We start from the raw sequence: 23,238 nt of genomic DNA, 5'->3' as shown, positions 1-23,238 counted from the left end.
GCTCATTCAAGAGGTTAAAGATAGGGTGGAGAAGGCAATCTACTACTTGAGCAAGAAGTTGCTAGAGTATCAGACTCGCTACACACCTTTGGAGAAAGCTTACCCAACCTTTGTGTGGGCTACCAGAAAGTTAAGGCACTACTTGTTAGCTCACTCTGTAATGTTGGTTTCAAGATTAGATCCCATCAAATATCTCTTTGAGAAACCAGCGCTTACAGGTAGGCTAGCCCGTTGGTTGCTTCTTCTCTCTGAATTTGATCTCAAATATGTCACTCGCAAATCGGTCAAAGAATTTGATCTCAAGTAGACCGCCCGGAACTCCGCCCTGCGTGCGAGGGCGCGAATCGTTGTTCTTAGCTACTACAGTTCGGACTTGAGTCACGGTTTTGAATCTAATCTCACAAAGTGCAATGTGAGACTGATAAATCACCAAAGAGTCCAAGTCCAGCAAATTGTTTTGGAAAATCGATTTTAATCAAAAAGCGCCAAACATGGACTGCTTTGCCAGATTTCAGAGTCGCCACCTAAATGTTTTGTTATTGGGAAATTTAGGAAACCCTGACTCGTGCCTAAGGCCATGTGTCTGTCATCACCAAAGTTGCCTCGGCTCGGGAACTTGGGTACAAGAGAGGAAGGTCCTGAAATGAGCACCCCCGCTCGCCTGATCAAAGGATCGGCCTCAACTAACATGATATGTTGTTTTTTAAAACACATGTGTTCTTATTCCGGTTATTAACTAGCCTTACTATGTAATGCGCACAACAAACAAGTATAGACTCAATCACGCGAATTGGAACAAAATAACTCATGTTTGTTTTTCGAAAATGGTTTGAAGTCTGCTACTCGCAAGTAGGCTAAGTCGCGGATTTGCCACCCTCAAGTGGGCTTAGAAAAGCATGATTTTGCCACCTCAAGTGGGCTTAAAACTCACAATTATCGAGTTGTTCCAATCCAGCCAATCAAGCCTTCATCCACAGGCATTCATGCAGTTAAACACTTAAGCAGTTAGCCTCATGGCAAGCATGCTATCATGGTAGTCACTTACACACATGCAAGGATGCTAAAGCATAAACACTCATAGTGTACTCCGAGCCAAAACAAAAGCTAGTTAGTAATCATGCATGATCCTAGCTATGTCAACAATGCCTAATGCAACACATGCAAAAATGCAATTAAGATAGGCTCATCTATTCTAAGATGTCGTGTGAATGCAACTAGATAACATGTATTCAAATTGGTATTGAAACACAATGCAGTTAGTATGATGCGCCGACCCCGGAGCATGCAAGACAGATGAATGAATGCAAACATGCGAAGCATAAGTATGCTAATTGAAACATGTCCTAAAACTAACCATCAAAAACTAGTAAATAAAAGGGAGATAGACGTGGGATTGGAAGACATGCATTAAACACACGCACACTTATTACAAAATTTTCCCTCTCGGTGGAGGGTCCGAATGAATAAGCTAAGCTATATCTAAGCTAAGCTAGCAACTAATATAATAAAGCTAATTAGACTAATTATTACAAACCAATAAAGAAATAGCTAAACTTAGCTAGTTAATTATTACAGCATTTAACTAATTAACAAATTAATCAAATTACAAATTCAAGCTAATTAACAAATAAAGCTTTAAACTAAGCTGCTCCAGCTTTGTTTGAAGATTCATGCATGCATTCGGTTTCTCGCCCCGAAAAGCCTTCCGGTTTGCTCTCTTGAGGCTCTATTTGTAGGGTGCCTTCAAGAACTTGCTGTTGGATCTCACCAAAATAGTGCTAAGGAGTGCACCAGTGGCCTGCCGGCCGTGAATGGTGACTGTCGACCCTCCTGCCGACCAAATATGCACACTGCCGACCAAGAATGAAGGGCTGCCGACCAAAAATAAGAGGGTGCCGGCCACTGATGTGCTGGGACACCAAGCTGCAGCAAAGCACAAAATAGAGAAATTTGAGGGTCTCCCAAGGGTATGTACGCACTATGCCATTCCATTCCACTTCAAAACATCAATAGAAGGGGGCATCATTGGATCCAAGACCAGCAATCACGCATCTCGATGCATGATGGCCAAAGATCCAACAAGTGCAAATTCAATAAATGCATGACAAACAGGACACCAAGACCACCTCCTTATCATGACAAATCAAAGGCAATGGAGACCAAAGGAAGATTGGCTCATTTCATCACTTCAAGTATGAAATGAGCTAATCCACCTTGTGTTCAAACACAACATCGGGTTGAACACAATGCAATGCAACATGAGCATGCAAACAACAATGCAATATGGACTTAAACCGAGTATGGACTGACCTTAATGATGCCAAAAAATAGTGGCCAAGATGCTGAAATGATGGCATGAAATGCAAAACAAAGCATCCGCATGCTCTAGCCCACCTACTAAGCATAAAAGCATAACTCTCAAAAGTGCTCAAGGAGTTACAAATGTAAAAGTGTAGCCACACTATAAGCACTGAAATCATGTATGAGATGATGCCAAATCACTCAAACAACACAAGTATGGCATGCAAGAGTCCTTAAGCATGAAAGCCAGTGAAGTGGACTACACAAGGGCATGCAATGTATGGCACAAGTGGATGAACCAGCCATAAACAGAGCTCAATTAGGTCAAAACCAAGACCAAAACATGCTGAGATGGGAGCTCAAAGGTCTAGGCATGCATGCATACAAGCTAGGCCACAAACAAGGCAATAATGCATGACCCTTAGAGGCACTCAAAGAGCGAAAGAAGTGAGAATATGGCAATGCTATATGCTCTGAAATAACATGGTAAATGATGCCAAATCATGTACATGTCACAAATGAAGCATGCTATGGTTCTCAAAACTTGAAACTAGCAGTGGCACTTGCACTATAGCTATGCAATACATGAAGCATATGACCAATACAACCCAAAACAATCCTAGAGCATGTCAAAATGATGCTAAAACATGCATGGAGCAAAGCCAAAACAAGATGGCATGAAGAACCAAAACAACAAGCATGCAAGGCCAATAAGGAGGATTACACTACACCTACCAAAACCAGGCATGAGATGACTTAACCAACAAAAATCAGAGTTGTATCATGGCAAAATAGGACCAAATACACACTGAAATGGTGGCCCAAAAGGCTAGGCAAGATGGCATGCACAATGGCACATACTTAAGGCACAAAGTACCAACCCTCCAAAGCATTGAAAGAATGGAAGATATAAGGGCATGGAAATGAAACATGCTCTGAAATCACATAACAAATGATGCCAAATCATGCAAATAGTCCAAGTAATCCATGCTAGATGCTTGGATACTCGAAGCTAGTGGGCTAGAATGCACTATAGCTATGCAAAGCAATGCATGCATGACCACAACAACTTCAAACAGACCTAGAGCATGCTAAAACATGGCCAAAATCTTGCTGGAGTTAAGCCAAAAACATGGTAGAATGATGGTCAAAAGCATGATGCATGTTAGGCTAGATTGCAAGATTACAATACAAGTGTAGAATGCATGCAAGTGGTGACTCAACCAAGCTAAAACAGAGGTATGCCATGTCAAAATGAGGCCAAAAATAGCCTGAGATGGCGCCAACATATGCTAGATAAACATGCTCAAACATGAGGCCAACAAGGCAAGCAACCAAGATACAAGGAGAGGGGATGACCCCCTCCTATTTGGGACATCAAAACCACCTTTCCACCATTGAAATTTCTCTGAGTTTCAATTGTGAGAAGGCCAAAAAGAGGTGGTCCCAATAGCTTAAAAGGATAGCACAAAAATAAGGCCAAACAAGGCACAAGAGGGGGTAGACCACCCCCAACACCAACAAGGCCTCAAACAAACATCTTAAACACTTAAAATCAGAAATTTTTTCATTTGAAAGCAAGGCCTAAAACAATATGCAAGGATGGCCAATATGGTATACAAACAAAGGCTAAAAAGGGGAATACACTCACCCTTGAAGCACAACTTTGAAACCAGCAGCTTTTGAGGCAAAAACCAACTTTCAGAGCTCAAATAACACTCCCAAGAATCTCAGCTCAAAGATGGTGGTGTATTGCTAGGTGTTGTAGTGCAAAAATGAAGAGAAATTACACTTTAAGGCACAAACTAACACAATATAGAGAGAGAGAGAGTGAGAAATATATATATATATAGAGAGAGAGAGAGAGATATTGGCTCTCAAGTTGCTACACCTCTGTAAAGGGGGAGGAGCGTCCCCTTATAGAGAGGCATGCATTGCAAAGCTTGTTAAACAAGCTTGAAAAGGGCTTCATCCCTCCACATGGAGGAGGGATGAGTGAAAACCAGTTGGCTCAAAAGATATGGCGTGAGATCTGCTGAGACAAGGTGTTCTGTCGGCCATCAGTGGTGGCCGGCAGTGCCTCATTGATGGCCAATAGGGTTCATCAATGGCAGGCAGGGACAATTCCATGGCCGGCAGGGCCAAAAGGTGGTCAGCAGTGCCTCATAGGAAGCATGTAGAAAGGGCCAACACATGGTTCAAAAATGAGACAGAAAGAATACAGGGTTTGGAAAGTTCAAACCTGTGACGTTCCGTCGCGAAACTCGAATACTCGATGAGCAATCAAACTTGCCATTGGATGTACCTGCAAGCATATCCAAGTCTTGAGGACTGTTAAAAATGGGGTGTCTACAGCTACCAACGCAGAATTGCCAGGGCTTTTAACAAAAAGTTTAAGTCCAGAATTCTCAAGGAAGGGGACATGGTACTGAAAGACAACCTAGCTTCTACTAATGACCCTAGGAGCAGGTTCAGACCCAATTGGACTGTTCTTACATCATCCAATCTATCTAGTTAGGAGGGGCGATTATTCTCATAGACCTTGATGGCCTGGAGTTCTCACAGCCGATCAATATGCACAACTTGAAGAAATATTATCCTTGAGGGGCTTGCTAGGCCGAAAACCTGAAAGGGCGACCTAGGCAAATGTTAAAGCATGAAAAATTAGAAATAAACAAAAACTGAACTCGCAAGGTTGAAAACCCTAAAGGGCGACCTCGGCAAAAGTTAGAGCACAAAAAGGAGAGATTTAATACTTGAGTGAACCTAAACCGAACTACGTAAGGCCTTATTCCCATCTTTGGGATACGTAGGCAACTTCATCCAGAAGTTCGGTCGTAATCATCTCCAACTCAACTGTCATGTCCATTTGTCTGATCAAGTCATCTTTGTTCAGTATCTGTGAGCTTGGTTGTGATCTTTACTTCGAGCAGAAGAGCCAATGTATATAGTTAGGGGTGGTTACGATTTTCTAATCTAGGGTTGTACATCTTAAGGATTGACTTTGTGCATGTCAGGTGGTGATCAATTTCGAAAATGGTTTTGGAAAGTTTTAATAAAAGTTTATTTTTCTCAAATTTTACCTTTTTACAACTTAGACCATTTTTCGACCAAAAGGAAACTTTTTAGTACTCACAACTTTAATTCTGTTGATTTCAACATAAAGTACATTCTTTAACTCTCTGATACAAATCAAAGTTTCTTTTACATCATAAAACTTGAAAAGAAAGGTCAAAGCAATAAACTAGGGGCATGTGAGTCAGGTGTTCCAGTGCCCTCTACTCATGCTTGCGGAAGCTTCTATCGCCAAAGTTGGCCCGACCTATGCCTCATCCTCGAGCCAAGCCAAACACTCACCAAAAAGGGCAGAAATGAGGCTAGCGACAAGGGTTAGAAGCTCTCTTGGCCTCCAGGCAGCGAGATACGGAGCTAAGTGTGAAGCATAGAGTGGAACTGGAGCCGGGTATTTTACACCCTCCTCTGGACGGGTTTGATCATGTCCAAACTAGCGTCTGAATCAGAAAAAAAGTAGAACACGCAGTGCGTGAGGCCAATCAACCCAATACCTGGCTGTTGAGACATGTTGTTGCTCATCTCATTAAGATTAAGCCAGAGGCAACGCCAAGCTATGTCAGCTGCAGATCTGCTACACATTTAGTTGTACCACCATCCATCATTGGGAAAGTCCACTAGTTGCTAGAAAAAGAAGTAAGCTCGAGCTAAATACTTGGGGCGAGGGACCACTGCTTTCATCTTATCCATGAGCCGTACCTGGGAAGGGATAAAGAATAAGAGAGATTAAAGCATAGAGAGATATACATTGAGAGAAAAATAAGAAAAGTGCTTTGAAAGAAATTAAAGAATGAGTGTCAAGTGATGTGAGAAATAGATATCAAAAAGGGTGGGAAATACTACCAGGAGAAGTAGTGGACTCCCCGCAAATCTGGTGGTCTCTCACAGATGAAAAACATCCAAACCCATCAGGGTCTCAGCTAGGGCCAAACCAATGCAACTCATACCTTCTTTCAAGCATTGCGCCACCTCAATCAACTTGATGTTGGCTCCACCACAACTAGGGGCAAGAAGGTAGTGCGCGCATACATATCCAGTTCCCCGTCATAAGCCAGAAATCGAGCTTCATGCAAAGTGAGCGTACACATCCATCCCAAGACTAAGGCTTGGCCAAAACGGGGTTCAAACATGATCTCCGCATCGCGCTGGGATTCCATCAGTGCCTGAAATTTGTCAAGGGTCGGACATATTTCTTGTGCTCCGAAGCAAAAGACATGCGTAATCGGGTTCCAGCATCGTACCACGACATGGAGGAATGGAAAACAAAGTGGAGTACGGCTCAACGGAAAAAGCGCGTTTATGCCGAAACTCCAGAAATTTACATTTTCCGTGTCATCTAAAGTAATTCGTGAGCTTTTCAACTAGAAATGGCTCCATTTGTGGAAGAAACTACAACTAAAATGAGCTTCCAGAGAAGAAATCATGAAGGAGAACCTTTTGTAGAAGATAAGGCTGTGAGTGGAGGCCGACTATCAACTTCTGATGGTTCCTCACATTGATGGCCGGCAGGCCACAAATTGTGGCTGGCCGTCTAACTTTTCTGGCCTGCCGTCCACCAATGGTGCCCGGCTGTCCACTTGTGGGCCGGGTAGTTTTGGTAGCCTGTTTTGGTCTTGATCTCTGTATTATATGGTCTTGTTTTGGGTCTTTAGGTTTTAACAAGTGTGCATACCTATGCTTAGTCTGTTTTTACTTTGTTTCTTTGTTTATCGAGTTGTATTTTGGCTATTGGTCGGCTCATTACCCAAGTAAGAACATTATTTCAATTAAGCATTCTCATTTCGAGCTCAATTCTATTTTCATTGTATACAAAGATGGTGTTCATGATGCAAAAAACAAGAACTCTTTTCATAAAAACTACAAGGTTTTATTCCAATCTTGGTTTTTACAAAAGGGAGTAAAACCTATCTGAAACTGTACATGTGCTAAGCTACTAAAAGAAACTAAGTAAAATGTATAAAAATCGCCTCTAGTCATCTCAAGCTCAAGAGGCCCTCTTCATCTTCTTCCTTGGAGGGGACTCAGGGGCACTGTCTCCATCAGCATTGCGATCAAAACCAAACTCTAAGCCAGAGCCGGTATCATCATCTCCGCTCCTAGCCGCAAAGCCAGTCTCAGCGTCATTCTTGCTCTTAGATCCTGAGCTAGCATCATCACCATTGCTCTCAAACGATTCGAAATGTCGGCTTACTGTCTCCTCAGAGTCACTGGTCTCGGCATCATCGTCACTCAAAATGGGCTCCGAGGGACTACTCTGGCCTCGAACACCCCTATCCCTGCGTCAACTGCCGCGCTCATCTCGGCCACGTGCTGGGGCCCGTTTCTCTCTCTCTCTCTCTCTCTCTCTCTCTCTCTCTTCTCATTGCTGCTAGAGGAGGTGCTGTTGGTGTTGGTGCTGGTGCTACTACCATCGGCGCCCTCGGTATAGATGAATCTGGAAAAATAGGTGTTGATATATCAGATGCAGGATATAGTATGCAGAATGAGCATCATGCAGAAACCAGATATAGTATGAGTACAGTGTGCAATGCAATGTGTCAGTGTAGTTTGGGCAATACTACAGTGGAGGTGCTAATGCATTAGTGGGAATATGATAGTGTGGTGCACAATAGAGTTAGTAGTGAAATACATGCTGAAATAAAGAAAACTACCTGCATACCATAGAGACCAAGCAACGTCTCTCTCCTCTGTACCATGCCAATGAGAGAGGAAACAAGTTCAATGAGGCTCTCTATATACTCCGTGGATGCCTGCAAGTGCATTTCAATGATCAATATCTGAAAGGGAAAATGTGGGGAGCAAATTGTAAAGTATGGTCTATACCTGTGATGCGCCTCGAGCTCTAACATACCCGTGCCCTGCCTTTGCCAGCTCGATCAGAATTTGGTAGGCTGTCTCGTTCGGCTGCCAACATGTAAGCACAGTGGAAATCTTTGTCCAATCAGAGGGGCCTCGGTCGTCTGAGTCGCCTCACCCACCACGGGAGCACCTACTACCTCGCCTGCGGGAGTGCCCCCTCAGAGGGGACATGAGATAAGTCTGGATGAACATTGCATTGTCGCCTTTCGCTCTGAAAAAGTCGGCATCCAAGCACACAATGAACTGGATAGCCGCCTCTATGCGGAGGCTATCTGCTGTCCTCATAGACTTAGGGGGTGGCATAGGAATAACCAAATCTGGCGAGCCGACGGTCTGGCGTACAAACCGCTCACTCAGGAACCAAGCCCGATAAACTGGGCCCTCTAACAAAATCCAAAAATGAGATGTGGCCCAAGCCCTAGCGTACTGGTCTCTCACCACTGCCAGCATCGTCGCCTAGGGCTTCCACATGATCTGTAAACAGAGAATGTATAGATTGTTTGTTGCTGCCAAATGCTGAAATATAAATCAGAATAGTATTAGAGCAAAAATGACTATGAGTTTCAGGTTACCTCATCGGCATCCACCATATCGAAATATCAGCGAAAAAAGGTGAAGGTCATATCATCGCAGCTCCGACGCCGACACTGACCGTCATACCGTCGGGAATAAGGCACAACGAGGGAGGGGGGGATCTTTTCTACTGGCTCTAGAGCAAGGGCTTGAAAATAGGCATAAACCCATAGTTGCAATGAAATGACGGTAGTGTTATCAACAATGTATGAACAGATACAGAAAGTGTAAAGCAAAAGGCACAGTGTATGAACAGATACAGAAAGTGTAAAGCAGAAAGCACAGTGTATGAATAGAGACAGAAAATATGAAACATAAATGTAGACGTGCCGGACTGGCCCGGGCTCCGTGAGCGAAATGGCGCGAAAATCCCGTTTTGTTTATTGCACTACTACAGTTCGGACTCAATGCCACGGTTCTGAATCTAATCTCGCAAAGTGCAATGCATGACCAATAAATCACCAAAGAGTCCAAATCTGACAAATCGTTTTGGAAAACTGATTTTTATAAAGAAGTGCCAAACATGGACTTCTTTGCCAGATACAGAGTCGCCACCTAAATATTTTAGTTTAGGGGAATTTAGGAAACCCTGACTCGTGCCTAAGGCCACGTGTCTGTCATCACCAAAGTTGCCTCGGATCGGGAACTTGGGTACGAGAGGGGAAGGTCATGCAATGAGCGTCCCCGCTCACCGGATCAAAGATCGGCCTGTACTAAGCATGATATTTTGTTTTTGAAAACATATGTGCTCTTATTCCGGTTAATTAGCTAATCTTACTACGTGACGCGCACAACACACAAGTATAGACTAGATCGCCTAAGTTGGAACAAAACATCTCATGTTTGTTTGAAAATAGTTTGAAGGTGCTACTCGCAAGTAGGCTAAGACGTGGATTTGCCACCCTTGAGTGGGCTTAGAAAACATGATTTGCCACCCTCAAGTGGGCTTAAAAACTCACATTTCGATGAATTGTTCCAATTCAAGCAATCCAACCTTCATCCATAGGCATTCATGCAGTTATATCAATTAAGCAGTTAGCCTCATGGCAAGCATGCTATCATGGCAACACTCACACTCATGCAAGATGCTAAAGCATAAATACTTACAGTGTACTCCGAGCAAAAACAACAACTAGTTAGAAATCATGCATGATCCTAGTTTATGTTAAGATGGCTAATGCAACACATGCAAAATGCAACTAAAAATAGGCTCGACTACTCTAAGATGGCATATGAGATGCAACTTGATAACATGCTGTTGAACACGTATTCAAGTAAATGTATTGAAATACAATGCGGTTTGTATGACGCGCCAATTCCGGTGCATACAATACAGATGAATGGATGCAAACATGCGAGCATAGGAATGCTAATTGAAACATGACCTAGAACTAACCATCGTAAGCAGTTAAGTAAAAGAGAGAAAGATGTGGGGTTGGAAGACATTCACACACGCACGCACACTTATTACAAAATTTGCCCTCTCGACGGAGGGTCCGAATAAATAATACAAATCAACTAATTAATTAACTACCCTAGCTAAATAATTATTACAAAACTCTTAACTAATTAAACAAATTAATTAAGTAACAAAACAGACTAAGTATGAAACTAAAGAGGCTGCCACAGACCTGCCTCAGAATGATTGAATGATGCATGCTCGATCGGCTTCGCTCAGAAACCCATTGCCAAGCCTCATGTTGCCTCTGTTTGCACTGTTTTAGACTGCTAAAAACTGTGCCAACATCTGAAACACTTCTGATCCACCTCAAGGATATTCTGAGAGTCCATCGGCCAAACGGTATGGCCATCGGCCAAGGGGAATAGGTTATCAACTACTTATGAGTCCATCGGCCACATATTGTTAGCCGATGGGCACTGAAGATAGCCGATCAGCCATCTCTTCCTGCAGACTGCTGCTTTTACTGCAACAGAGGACAAACAAGGGCATGGCAATACATTTGCAAGAAAATGTTGTGCAACTACACCCCTTATCATGTTTGGAACTCAAATGAGTGTAGTGCTCGACTCTCGAGCCGTCAATCACGCATTTTGATGCATGATGGCCAAAGAGGTCGAACTGCACACATCAATATGGAATGAATGCACCAAAACACATGAATGCCTCACACTCTATCATGTTGGATCAAGAGTGTCAGCGACTGAGGATTGAGGCATGTTTCGTCACTTCAAGTACGAAAACGTCCCTCGGTCCTTGTGTTTGGTTTGACACCCCAAACCAAACACAATGCAATACATGCAATATGGAAAAGCTATGCAATGTAACATAAGCATGCCAAATGCAATATGACTCAAATGTGCACACAAGGCTAAGGTGACAAGCATGCCAAATGCAATGCAACCTAAACAAGCATGTGACAAAATTCAAACTAGCAAGCATGCAAAAATATACAACATGTCAAGCATGCAACAACATGCAAACTAGCAAGCATGCAACAATATGCAAAGATGGACTTAAACCAAAATGGCAGACCTCAGCCATGCCCAAATCAGTGGCCAAAATGCTATGGAAATGAAACATGAAAGCATAAACAAACATGCATGCCAATTGGCCTACCACTTAGGCATAAGGACATAACTCTCAAACATGAGAAAGGAGTGACAAACATGATAATGTGGCAATGAGGTAAGCTCTAAAATCATGCAAGGAGTGGTGCCAAACCACTAAGAAAAGTCAAGCATAGCATGCAAAAAAGCTCAAGTCTTAAGGCTAGCCAAGGAGCTTGTACCAAGGCTACAAGGATCAAGCCCCAAAGGGCCAAGGGCAACCAAAATAGACCCAAGGCAGGTCAATACAAGACCAAAATCATGTTCGAACCTAGCCAACACAAGCTAGAACAAAAGACCCAAAGCAAGGAGCATGCAAGGCTAACAAAGAGGTGTTACACTACACCTATTACAACCAAGCATGGCATGACTTAACCAATGAAAAATGGAGTTATGGCATGTCAAAATAAGCCCAAAAACCCACTAAGATGGCATCCAAAAGACCTAAGCATAGAGGCATCCACAATGATCCATTCATGAGGCATAAAACATCAACTCTTTAAAGCATTAGAGAAGTGACAAGTGCAAGTGTATGACTGAAATCACATATGAGATGATGCCAAATCATGAAAATGGTCCAAGTAATGCATGCTAATGACTTGGACACTCAAAGCCAACAAGCTAGATTGAACCAAGGCTATGAAAAACAATGCAAGCATGACCAAGACAATACAAATCAGAGCTAGAGCATGGTAAAACATGACTAAAAGCTTCTTTGAGTTTGGCCAAAACAAGCAAGAATGATGGCCCAAATGCAAGATGCATGTTAAGGCAATAGAGAGGATTACATTACAAGTGCATGACACATGTAAGAGGCTATCAAATAACAGACATATAGCATGGCCAAATAACACTAAATACTTACTGAAATGAAGCCAAAACAAGCTAAGCAAACATGCTACCATTATGAGCCATATATACTAGCATATGAGACACAAGGAGAGAGGGGGTGTCCCTCTTCTATACAAGACTCCAAAACCACTTCTCCATCACTGAAAATCCTTTGGATTTCAGTGGTGAGAAGGTTAAAGCAAGATGGTTCCAAAGCTCAAAAGGGAAGGCACAAAACAAGGCCAAACAAGGCCTAAGAGGGGGTAGACTACCACCCAACCAAAAAGTGACCTTAAACAAACATCTCAAGCACACAAAAACAGAACTTTTTACAGTTTATAGTTAAGCTTAAAACAATATGCAAATAGGTCTAAAAGCTTAAGCCAAAATGGGGGATTAAAAGGTAGGTTACTCACCCTTGAAGAACACCTTCAAGAACACAACTCCAGCACCTTTTCTGAGCTTAAACCACTCCAAGAACTCTAAAACCAACTTCCTAGTATCTCAGCAACCAAAGGACGGTGTTCTACTAGGTGCACTAGTGCAAAAGTATGAACAAAATGCACTTTCAAGCACAAACTCACACAAATATAGAGAGAGAGGGAGGAATATAGATAGAGATATATAGAACTTATATATCAAATTTCCAGAACCTCTGGAAAGGGAGGGGAGGCTTCCTTCTTATAGAATTACGATTCTCAAGCTTGTTCAACAAGCTTGAGTCTTGAAACAAATCCCTCCATGCACGTGTACGGGGGATGAGAATTGTGTCTACCAGCTGTCACAGCTGGCACAAAATATCTGCAAAAAGCAGATGGAAAGGTCTCGGCTCAAAAATATGGCCGATCGACCAAAAAGACTGCCGATCGGCTAACACTCTTGGCCGATGGCAAGGAAACAAGGCCGATGGCATCATGCCTTGGCCGATGGGTTGTAGGGATGGCCAACAAGCCACCCCCTCCCCTCAGAAGCAAAACCACAAGTCCTTGGTCCACAACCAAGCACAAAAACAAACAAGTTGAGAGATCCTAAGGCAAGGCGCGCAGCCGAGACCTTCAGGAACTCAAAACGAACACGGGAATGGATGATCATCGAGTGTTCAAACAATGACGTCCAAGTCTTGAGGATAGTCAAAAATGGGGTGTCTATAGTTGCCCCTCTTTAACAGAACTCGAAAGTCATAAGATGATGGGAGTGAATGTCAAAGCCCAAGAGACGACCCATTTTTGACAAGGCCGAAGACTCAGACAAGCATACAAGATAACGAAGATATGTGCCCGTAGGCAGGGGCAAGATGCAAAGGATACGCACGATGCCGAACATAACTTATGATCATGCAAAGGAAGCTGTAATGAAGCATTTATGTAAAATAAAGACAACAATTTAAGCAAACTGACAAGTTATAGAAATCTCACACGTTTCAACAAAAAGGGTGTAAGAGAATTATGCGATTCTTATTGCGACTCATGCGAAGAAAACAATACCGTCGGGTTTGTCTGGTCGTGCCAACTTTAAATGAACCGTACATACAATATCGTGCCTGCACAAGAAGAAACTTTGACAGATACAATATAGTAGAAACACATGTAGGTAGAACGTGCATAACAATGCAAGTGAAAATGTTGAATGACAATGCAAGCGAAACAGGCACATAACAATGCGAGTAATGTGCGTGACAGCGCAAGATAGAGTGTTCATAACAATGCGAGTGGAACGTGCGTGACAGCTCAAGGTAAAAGAGGCGTATGATAATGTGAGTACCATGCGTGATAGCGCAAGCTAGAAAAGGTGCATAACAATGCAAGTAACGTGCGTGACCGCGCAAGTTAAAGAGGTGCATGACAATGCGAGTATAGTGCGTGACGGCACATGTTAAAGAGGTGCAAAACAATGCCAGTAACGTGCGTGACAGTGCATATTAAAGAGGTGCAAAACAATGCAAGTAACGTGCATGACAACGCATGTTAAAGACGTACAGAACAATGCAAGTAACGTGCGTGACAGCGCATGTTAAAGAGGTGCAAAACAATGCAAATTGAAACAAGCATAACAATGCGAAGAGGGCACGCGTGACAACGCAAGCTGAGTGGTGCATAACAATGCAATTGAAACAATCATAACAATACGAGGAGGGCATGTGCGACAACGCAAGCTGAGTGGTGCATAACAATGCAAATTGAAACAAGCATAACAATGCGAGGAGGTGCATAAACACATATAAGTAAAGGATACGCAACAACGCATACAATGTATGTAACAACGCGAAAGAGATGTGCATGACAATGCAAGCATGACGTGCGCGCTTATGAAAAAACATTGTAATGTGACATATTCAAGGCGATTTTTAAATTTCATAGAATATAAAAGGATACGAAAAAGGATACACCTCGCGCATACCGAGTGCCGCACACGGAAGACACGGTTCGAGGTCAACACGAAGGCTGATTAAGCTTCAAAAGTGTACTGTCTTGCACTTTCTTGAGAGATGAAGGTACAAATCAACATAACTGACCCAAACAAGGGTATTGGAGGTGCATCGACCACAAGGGAAGGCCATCAACCACAAAATGAGCTTATCGGCCAAATATTTAGCCGATCGGCTAACAATTTGGCCGATCGGCCAAAAATGGCAATTTCAAGGCAGTTTTGTCCATTCACCTCAGGTCTTTAAATATAAGGCGTCAAACCCTATTTCCTCACTTCCTCAAGCTCGAAAATCATTTCCCTACCCCTCTTGGTGATTTTCCTCGCTTCGATCCTTGTTTTTCTTTTGTTTTCGAGCCTCCCGCATCGTCTGATTCGGGAAACGCTCTTCGTTTCAAACACTTTGAACCGAACGAAACGCGATTTCGGTGCCCCATTCTCGATTTCCATCATTTGGGATTTGTTTCCCCCGAGTTACCTTCGGTCTTCATGCCTTTTCCCACACTTCGACCTTTTCTCTCATTTTTTCACCCTCGGGGTTGACTTTTGCATTGACTTTTTGCATTCTTGCCCATTTTCCACACCCTCGACCATTTTTGCACCTTTCTCGAGATGGCTGACAACATTCCATGAGGTGGGACTCCCCGGAGATGGATACGGACCCTAAGGTCAAGTTCTTGCCGTTAAGCATTCAATCGTTCGACCCGGCAACATACCGGCCTGCGATACACATGTTGCCTCCCGATAGCATCCGCCAGTTCAGGAGCTATGCACGAGGCGCACCACTAGAGCTCTTGCTACGCGAGCCGGAGTCACTTCTGTCCTCTGGTGCTGCTGAGGTACATTCTTCCCCTCTTTTATTTTCTGCAATGTAGATTGTATGCTTCGGATAGCCAGCACTGTTCTGTAACCGATTTAGCTAAACACACTGATACATGACATGCTTAGTTCACCATGAGCACACTCACACCCCGATATTTGTGTAAACTCGAACACATGCATACACACTGCATTTTCATCAATTCTGAACACATTCAAACACTGTATTTCTAACACTGCTTCGCATCTGTTTGTCTTTGAACACAGGGAGATTCTCAGGCCTTCCGAGGGTATGAGAATACCATTGCCCGAGGTTGGTACATGGAGTTGCTCGCGCAGTTCGTCATATCGTTCATCAGGCCGGCTTCGGCACTTTCTGCATGGGACTTTCGTGCCTTACTACGAGTAGGCCCCTTCTTGTCGCACTGGTGGAGAGGTGGTGGGACACCACCGATTCCTTACACCTTTCTGCTACGGGGGAGATGACGATGACTCCCTTCGACTTCTCGATGCTCACCGGCATCGGAGTAGAGGGTGATCCGATTCCCTTTGACACTGATATGGATGAGTGGGACGCCATCCAGATGTTCTTCTTCGGCGATCGGCCACCTCTCTCCCAGCCAGGGTTGGTGAGGTATTCTTGGTTTGAGGACCACTTCAGGGTACAGGCACCCACGGCCCGTGAGGAGGAGGAGTAGTATGCCCGTGGCTTTATTATGTTCTTGCTAGGGACCACCCTTTTTCCCGACCAGACGCACACTGTTGCTCTTTACCTGCTGAGCGCCCTAGTGGACATGACTAGGATTCGGCACTACGACTGGAGTGGCGCAGGCTTGGCCACCCTTTACGGATATATGAGCTCATCCTCTCGCTACAACGGACACTTGCTCGAAGTCTATTGGCGAGACTGGAAGGTACATTTTCCCTTTCTATTTTTCAATTCTGATTTACACTATCTGTACACCACACACACTACATACACGCAATATGTTTTACACTGGCTCTACACTGCACAATACTGCACAATACACTGCACATACTGCACAATACACTGCACACCATTCTCTGATTTCTACTTTATCTGCATTCAGCTTTATCTGATAAGCATACTCATATTTGCCCTGTTACACTCTATAGTTGTGGGTGTATGCCTACTTTTCTAGGCTTGCCCCAATGCCAGATGTGGAGATCCCCCTCAGCGTTCCATATTCTCATCGTTATGACGTGAGGTGCAAGCGGAGGCCACGGGAGTCTTTCCTATTTTTCTGCAGATACTTCGACACCATCACCGCCGTAGAGGTATTTCAAACTTTACAGTTCATTTAAGCTTCACTTTGCATCGTACTTTCAATAGTAGATAACAAACCATATATCATGTCACTTGCTGATCACCTGACAGCCCTGAGCTGCGTTGCCGAAGGCAGTGAGGGATCAATACGCGGGCACTCGGGAGACTGCCTGGTTTAGGATTTTGCTAGAGGGCCCGGTCTGCCGGGTTTGGTACCTGGGGGAGCGCTTCTTGCGCCAGAACCTGGGCTTACCGGAGTAGATAGTCCCAGCGCTGCCTCCCACTCATGTGAGGCATACAGTGAGGTACACCTTGGAGGAGATGAGGGACTTCACGATAGGCTGGGATTTTGACCTCTTTAGAGACGAGAGCGACTACACCGAGTTCATCTAGGCTTATCTGATGCGACCTCTGACTGGTGCTCGCTAAGTCAAGAGAGCGAGGCCTACAACGCTAACAGAAGGAGGAGGAGCACCGAGGGCGACTCAAGCCCGTAGCAGGAGTGGGTCACGGAGGGGACAGGGAGTTGGGTGGCCAAAGCTGCCCACCACGATGACATGCCGAGGGTAGGGTTGGGAGACTTACCAGATACCCATCGCTCCTCCTCCGGCTCATCATGAGCTTGTTGGAGTTCGCAGCTCGACCCCAGTATGTGCTGCTATACTTTTCATTCTGTACAGCCATTTTATTTCATTTGATATCCCGTAGAATACTAATGGCTTTAACTCTTTTGCAGGCTTCCATCGAGTACACTAGTCAGTCTCTGGAGCTGACGGCTTCAGTGATGAGGATGCTGCAGAGGAGCATCGACGTGTTCACCATTTACAGTATCCCGGTAAGTTCCTTCAAACTCAGTCCCGAAACTTTGCATAATCTGCCCCATACATGATCTGAAGCATCACATTATCAATATGGCACTTGATACACTGTAGTCACATACCACTCACGGCACTGATACACTATAACTCACATACTACTCGTAACGTTGCTCACGGCATTCAAATACTGTACTCATACATTGCGTTTGGTGTTAATACCCTGCTTTGCATAGCATAATTGATGCATTTGCCATTTCTACTTTTCAGGCCCCATTCCAGATACCGGCTACAAGGGGTGCTCCAGCAGAACCTTCAGCGCCTCCCAGAGCAGCAGGGGGAGCCAGACGGGGGATGACGATACACAGCCGAGGTAGACACCGGCAAGCTCGTGCTGAGAGAAGTTCATGGGAGCCTACCGCAGATGATGAGTCTGACGAGGAGGCAGCGTCATCTCAGGATGAGGCCGGGGATGGCCCAGACAGCGGAGATAACGGCGGCGATCCTGGATCTTCGTCTGGGAAGAGGACAAGGACAGACTCCCACGTTTGAGGCAACTGGCGCTGATCCTGACATTTTGCTGCTTTTCTTTTTTTTTTCTCGTTTTTTGCTTTACTTTTCTTTTTCCTCAAAACTATGTACTTTTGTAAAGAAAATATGATGAAATGAAACAGCTGTTTTGTTCAAAAAGTGTTACATTTGTTCATTCTATACATTACAACGCATTACATAACAATGTAAATGAGATTGAACTTTGTTTTGAAAACTAAACCCTCAAATTGCATTAATCAGGTAGTGAACTAACCAACGACAAAACAACTCGATAAGCAAAACAAAGGCTTAAAGAAAACACAATACAACTCGATAAACAAAAGTACAACAACCTGATAAACAAATTGGAGTAACACAGGCGCAACTTCGCAAAATCATCACCGGAACGCATTTGGAGTGGAACCAATCACAAGTTCTCAGCATCTCCAACACATAGACAACTCATAGAACAAGGGGAGATGCCATCGGCCAAAGGGAGAGGCCATCGGCCATCATTACTAGCCGATCAGCCAAAAAAGATGGTCGGCCGGCACTCTTTTTGGCCGATCGGCCAAAAATGGTAAGAACCTCCAGAATGTTGACACCTGTCTTCCACTCAACACCTTATCTTCTACAAAAGCCTCAGCTTCGTAGTTTTCTCCATTTCAGCTCAGTTTTGCACCAAAATGGAAGAGTTTCCTGTCCAAAATCTCACAAATTGGATTGCCAACTTGGATGGCTCGGAAAAGTTAAATTTCCGGGGCTTCGGCATAAATGCATTATTCACGTTGGGTCACACCCCGCTGTGTTTTCCATTCCTCCATGCGGCGGCAAGGTTTTGGAATCCGGTGACACACGTCTTTAGCTTTGGCGGACAAGAAATGTGTCCCAGTTTCGAGGATTTCCAAGCTTTAATGGAATCTAAGCGCGATGAAGAAATTTTGCCTCAATTCCGGTTCAGCTACGTCCAAGCCTTGGGACGGATGTGCGGCGTTACTTTGCATGATGCTTGGTCATTGATTCACGACAGTGAGCTAGACATTCCGAGCTTGATTCGTCGATTTTCTGATGCCGGTGACCGCGGCGACCATCATTGGTAGGGTTATCGGCGACATGCGCTTTGCTTGTGCATGCTGTCTCATTTCTTACTTGCCCCAAGCTCCGGTAGGTTTAGCACTCGTTTGATTGAGGTCGCCAAGGGCTTAAGAGAGGCCAAGAGCTGCATGGCCATGACGCTAGCTGAGACACTGATGGGCTTGGACGCTTTTCGTCGTCGAGAGATGACTAGATTTGCATGGAGTCCACTACTACAGTAGGTAATGTTTCCCACCCTATCTCACATATATTTCTCACATCACTCGGCCCTCAGGCTCGGTTTTTCTCTCAAAATCCTTTTCTCACTTTTTCTCTCAATGTACACCTCTCCATTCTTTAATCTCTCATTTTTTATCCCTCCCCAGGTATGGTTGATAGATAAATTGCAAGTTGTGGACTCGTGCCCAGCATATTCAGTTCGCAGCTATCTCTTCCGATGACGTCTAGTCGATGCCCCGGATGAGTGATGGTGGTGCAACTGGATGTGCAGTTTGTCTGCTCTCGACATTGCTTGGCGCTGCCCCTGGCTTAATTTATTGGCGATGAGCTACAGCATGACTTGCCATCTCGGGATTCAGTTGATTGGTCTAACACACTATGTCTTCTATTTTTCGTTTCGGTTTCGGCGCCGGTTCGGACATGATCAGACTTGCTCGGAAGATCGGATAGAATACCCTGTTGCATCTCCGGTCCGAGGCGCATAGTTAGCTCGGTATGCCACAGCATGGAGGACGAGAGAGCTTCTGGTCATGGCTCCCACTTTCAGTTGCACCCTCTCTGATGAGTGCATAGCTTGGCTTGATGAGGAGGCACATATCGGACCCACTTTGGCATCAGAGGCTTCCACAAGTTTTGGGAGGGGACGCAGGAACACCTAACTATGCCCTAAATTTATTTGCTTTAATCAGAACTTTCAAGTTTTCTTTATGAATGTAATAAAAAGCAACTTCAATTTGTATTCAAGAGCATGAGAACTCTGTACTGAAATCAATGTAATTGACGATTGTGGGTACTGAAAATTTTCAGTTTGGTCCAAAAATGGTCTAAGTTGTAAAAAGATTAATTTGAGCAAAATCAACTTTTATTAAAACTTTTCAAAACCATTTTCGATATGGATCACAATTGGACATACCCGAGATCTATCACTAGGATGTACAACCCCGGATCCTCAACAACTAGAAAGTTGCCCCTAGTCTGAATAGCACTGTACTGGAGATCACAACCGAGCTCCTGAATGCAGAATGGACAAAGGTGACCAAACATGATCACATGGACAAAGTTGATCGGGAAAGTGTTTATGGCTAGACTTCAGGATGAAGTTGCCTACGTATCCCAAAGATGGGAATCAAGCCTTAAGTAGTTCGGCTCAGGTTCACTCGTGTATTAACCCTCACCTTTTGCGCTCTAACTTTTGCCAAGGCCAACCTTTCTGGGTTTTCAACCTTGCAAGCACAGTTTTTATAATTTCAAATTTTTCATGCTCTAACTTTTGCCTAGGTCGCCCTTTCGGGTTTTCGGCCTAGCGAGCCACTCAGGGGAAGTATTTCTTCAACTTATCGATGTTGATCAGTTGGGATAACTCTAGGCCATCTAGGTCCATCAGAACGACAACTCCACCTGTCCAGATAGACTTGACGACGTAAGGACCAGTCCAATTGGGTCTGAACTTGCCCCTAGGGTCGTGGATGAGAGCTCGGTTGTCTTTGAGCACCAAATCTCCTTCTTTCAAGTTTCTAGACTTAACCTTCTTGTTGAAAGCCCTGGCAATTCGTCATTGATAACCCTGAACATCATACAGTGCTTTCAGCCTTCTTTCATCAAAGAGCATAAGTTCTTCAAATCTACTCTACTGCCAATCTGCCTCAGCTATCTGACACTCAGCCAGTACTCGTAATGACGAAACCTCAATCTCAATAGGCAGAACGGCCTCCATCCCATAGACCAAGAAATACAGAGTCACCCCAGTAGAAGTTCGAATTGAAGTCCGGTAGCCCCACAGAGCAAACGACAGCTTATCTGGCCAGTCCCCGTAGGTTTCCACCATCTTCTGTAAAATATGCTTGATGTTCTTGTTTGCGGCCTCAACAGCTCCGTTGGTTTGCGGCCGGTATATAGATGACTTATGAAAAGCCATGTTGTACTTCTCAAACAAGTCGATCACTTCCTTCTTGAAGTGGGAACCATTATCTGAAATGATCTCGTTCGGGACCCCGTAGCAACAGATGATGTTGTTCCTGATGAACTTAGCAACATGCGATGCCTTCAACACTGCATAAGATTGGGCCTCAACCTACTTTATAAAATAGTCTATCGCGACCAGAATGAACTCATGCCCATTGGACCCCTTCGGAGTGATAGCCCCGATCACATCAATCTCCCAAATTGAAAATGGCCATGGCGAAGTCATGTTGTACAGCTTCGACGGCGGAATGTTCATGCAGTTTGCATGGATCTGACATTTGTGGCATTGCCAGACAAAGCCAATACAATCCTCCTCCATGCTGGACCAGTAGTAACCCTGTCTAAGGAACTTCCGGGCTAGCATCACCTCGTTCATGTGCGCTCCGCACTCTCTTCCATGGATGGCTTCCATCAGGTGCTTGGACTCTCCAGCATCAACACATAGCTTATGCATCCTGAGATGACCTTTCTTGTACAGTTTACCCTCGCAGACGATGAACTGAGCAGCCATTCTTTGAATTGCCCTCTTATCCTTGGCATTTGCCTCTGGTGGATACGCCTCTTTTTCCAAGAAGTTCCAGACATCGTAATGCTAAGGATTCTCATCTTGTACCTCGTCTATGGCAGCAATCAGTTCGTAGGCCGGCACAAATTTTTATTCGATGATGATCGAACACATCCGAACTCCGAAAGGAATGTCTATCATAGAAGATAGAGTTGCTAATGAATCTGCGAACTTGTCGTTTTCTATTAACAAATGAACAAAATTCAACTTCTGAAATCAAGGAATCAGAGCTTCAAAGGTCTGGTGGTCGATTCTCATCTTTTCCTCTTTAGCTTTCCAATCTCCTTTAGCTTGAGATACAACAAGGTTCGAGTCCTCGATAACGTCCAACCATTTTGCCCCTAGTTCTAGGGCGACTTCTAATCCAGCAATACATGCCTCATACTCTGCCTCATTGTTCGAGACTTTGAATCGGAGTTTGAATGCTAAGTATATGCAGGAATTGTCAAGTGCTATCAGCAACACCCCTATTCCATACCCGTATTGGTTTGACGCTCCATCAAAGTACATCATCCAAGTTTCGTCTTCGACATGCAAAATGGCCTCGTCTGGAAATAGGTACTCAACTGCTTCATCAATTTCAACTAGGTGATCCGCTAGGAATTCTGCTACCGCTCTCTCCTTCACTGACTTGCGCGTCACATACTTCAGATCAAATTCGGAAAGCAAAAGCAACCAACGAGCTAGCCTACCCGTAAGTGTCGATTTCTCAAAGAGATATTTGATGGGATCTAATCTCGAAACCAGTATTACAGAGTGAGCTAGCAGGTAGTGCTGTAGGTTCTTGATAGCCCATACCAAGGCCAGACAAGCCTACTCCAGCGGAGTGTAGCGGGTCTTATAATCCGGCATTTTCTTACTCAGGTAGTAGATAGCTCTCTCCACTTTGTCCTCAGACTCCTGTGCAAGCATGCAACCCATTGTAGGTTCAGTCACTGAAAGGTACAAGATCAACGGTTTCCCCGGCTCAGGCAGTGATAACAAAGGTGGGTTCTGTACATATTGCTTGATCTGTTCAAAAGCAGTTTGGCATCAGCCGTCCCATTGGAATTTTTTTCCTTTCTTCAAGAGGCCAAAGAATGGTTCACAAGTCAAGGTTAATTTTGCAATAAATCGTCTTATGAATTGCACTTTCCCTAGAAAACCTCGCACCTCCTTTTCAGTCCTTGGTGGTGGCATTTCTAAGATGGCCTTGATTTTGGAAGGGTCAACTTCGATGCCCCTCTATGTCATCAAGAACCCCATCATTTTCCCTGCTGTAACACCAAACGTACACTTCTGAGGATTCAGCCGCAACCAAACTTCCCTGATCCTTT

Source organism: Camellia sinensis, chromosome 13, assembly GCF_055761805.1.
Source record: "Camellia sinensis isolate YWXY chromosome 13, ASM5576180v1, whole genome shotgun sequence".
Taxonomy (NCBI): Eukaryota; Viridiplantae; Streptophyta; class Magnoliopsida; order Ericales; family Theaceae; genus Camellia; species Camellia sinensis.
This window is presented reverse-complemented; position numbering follows the sequence as displayed.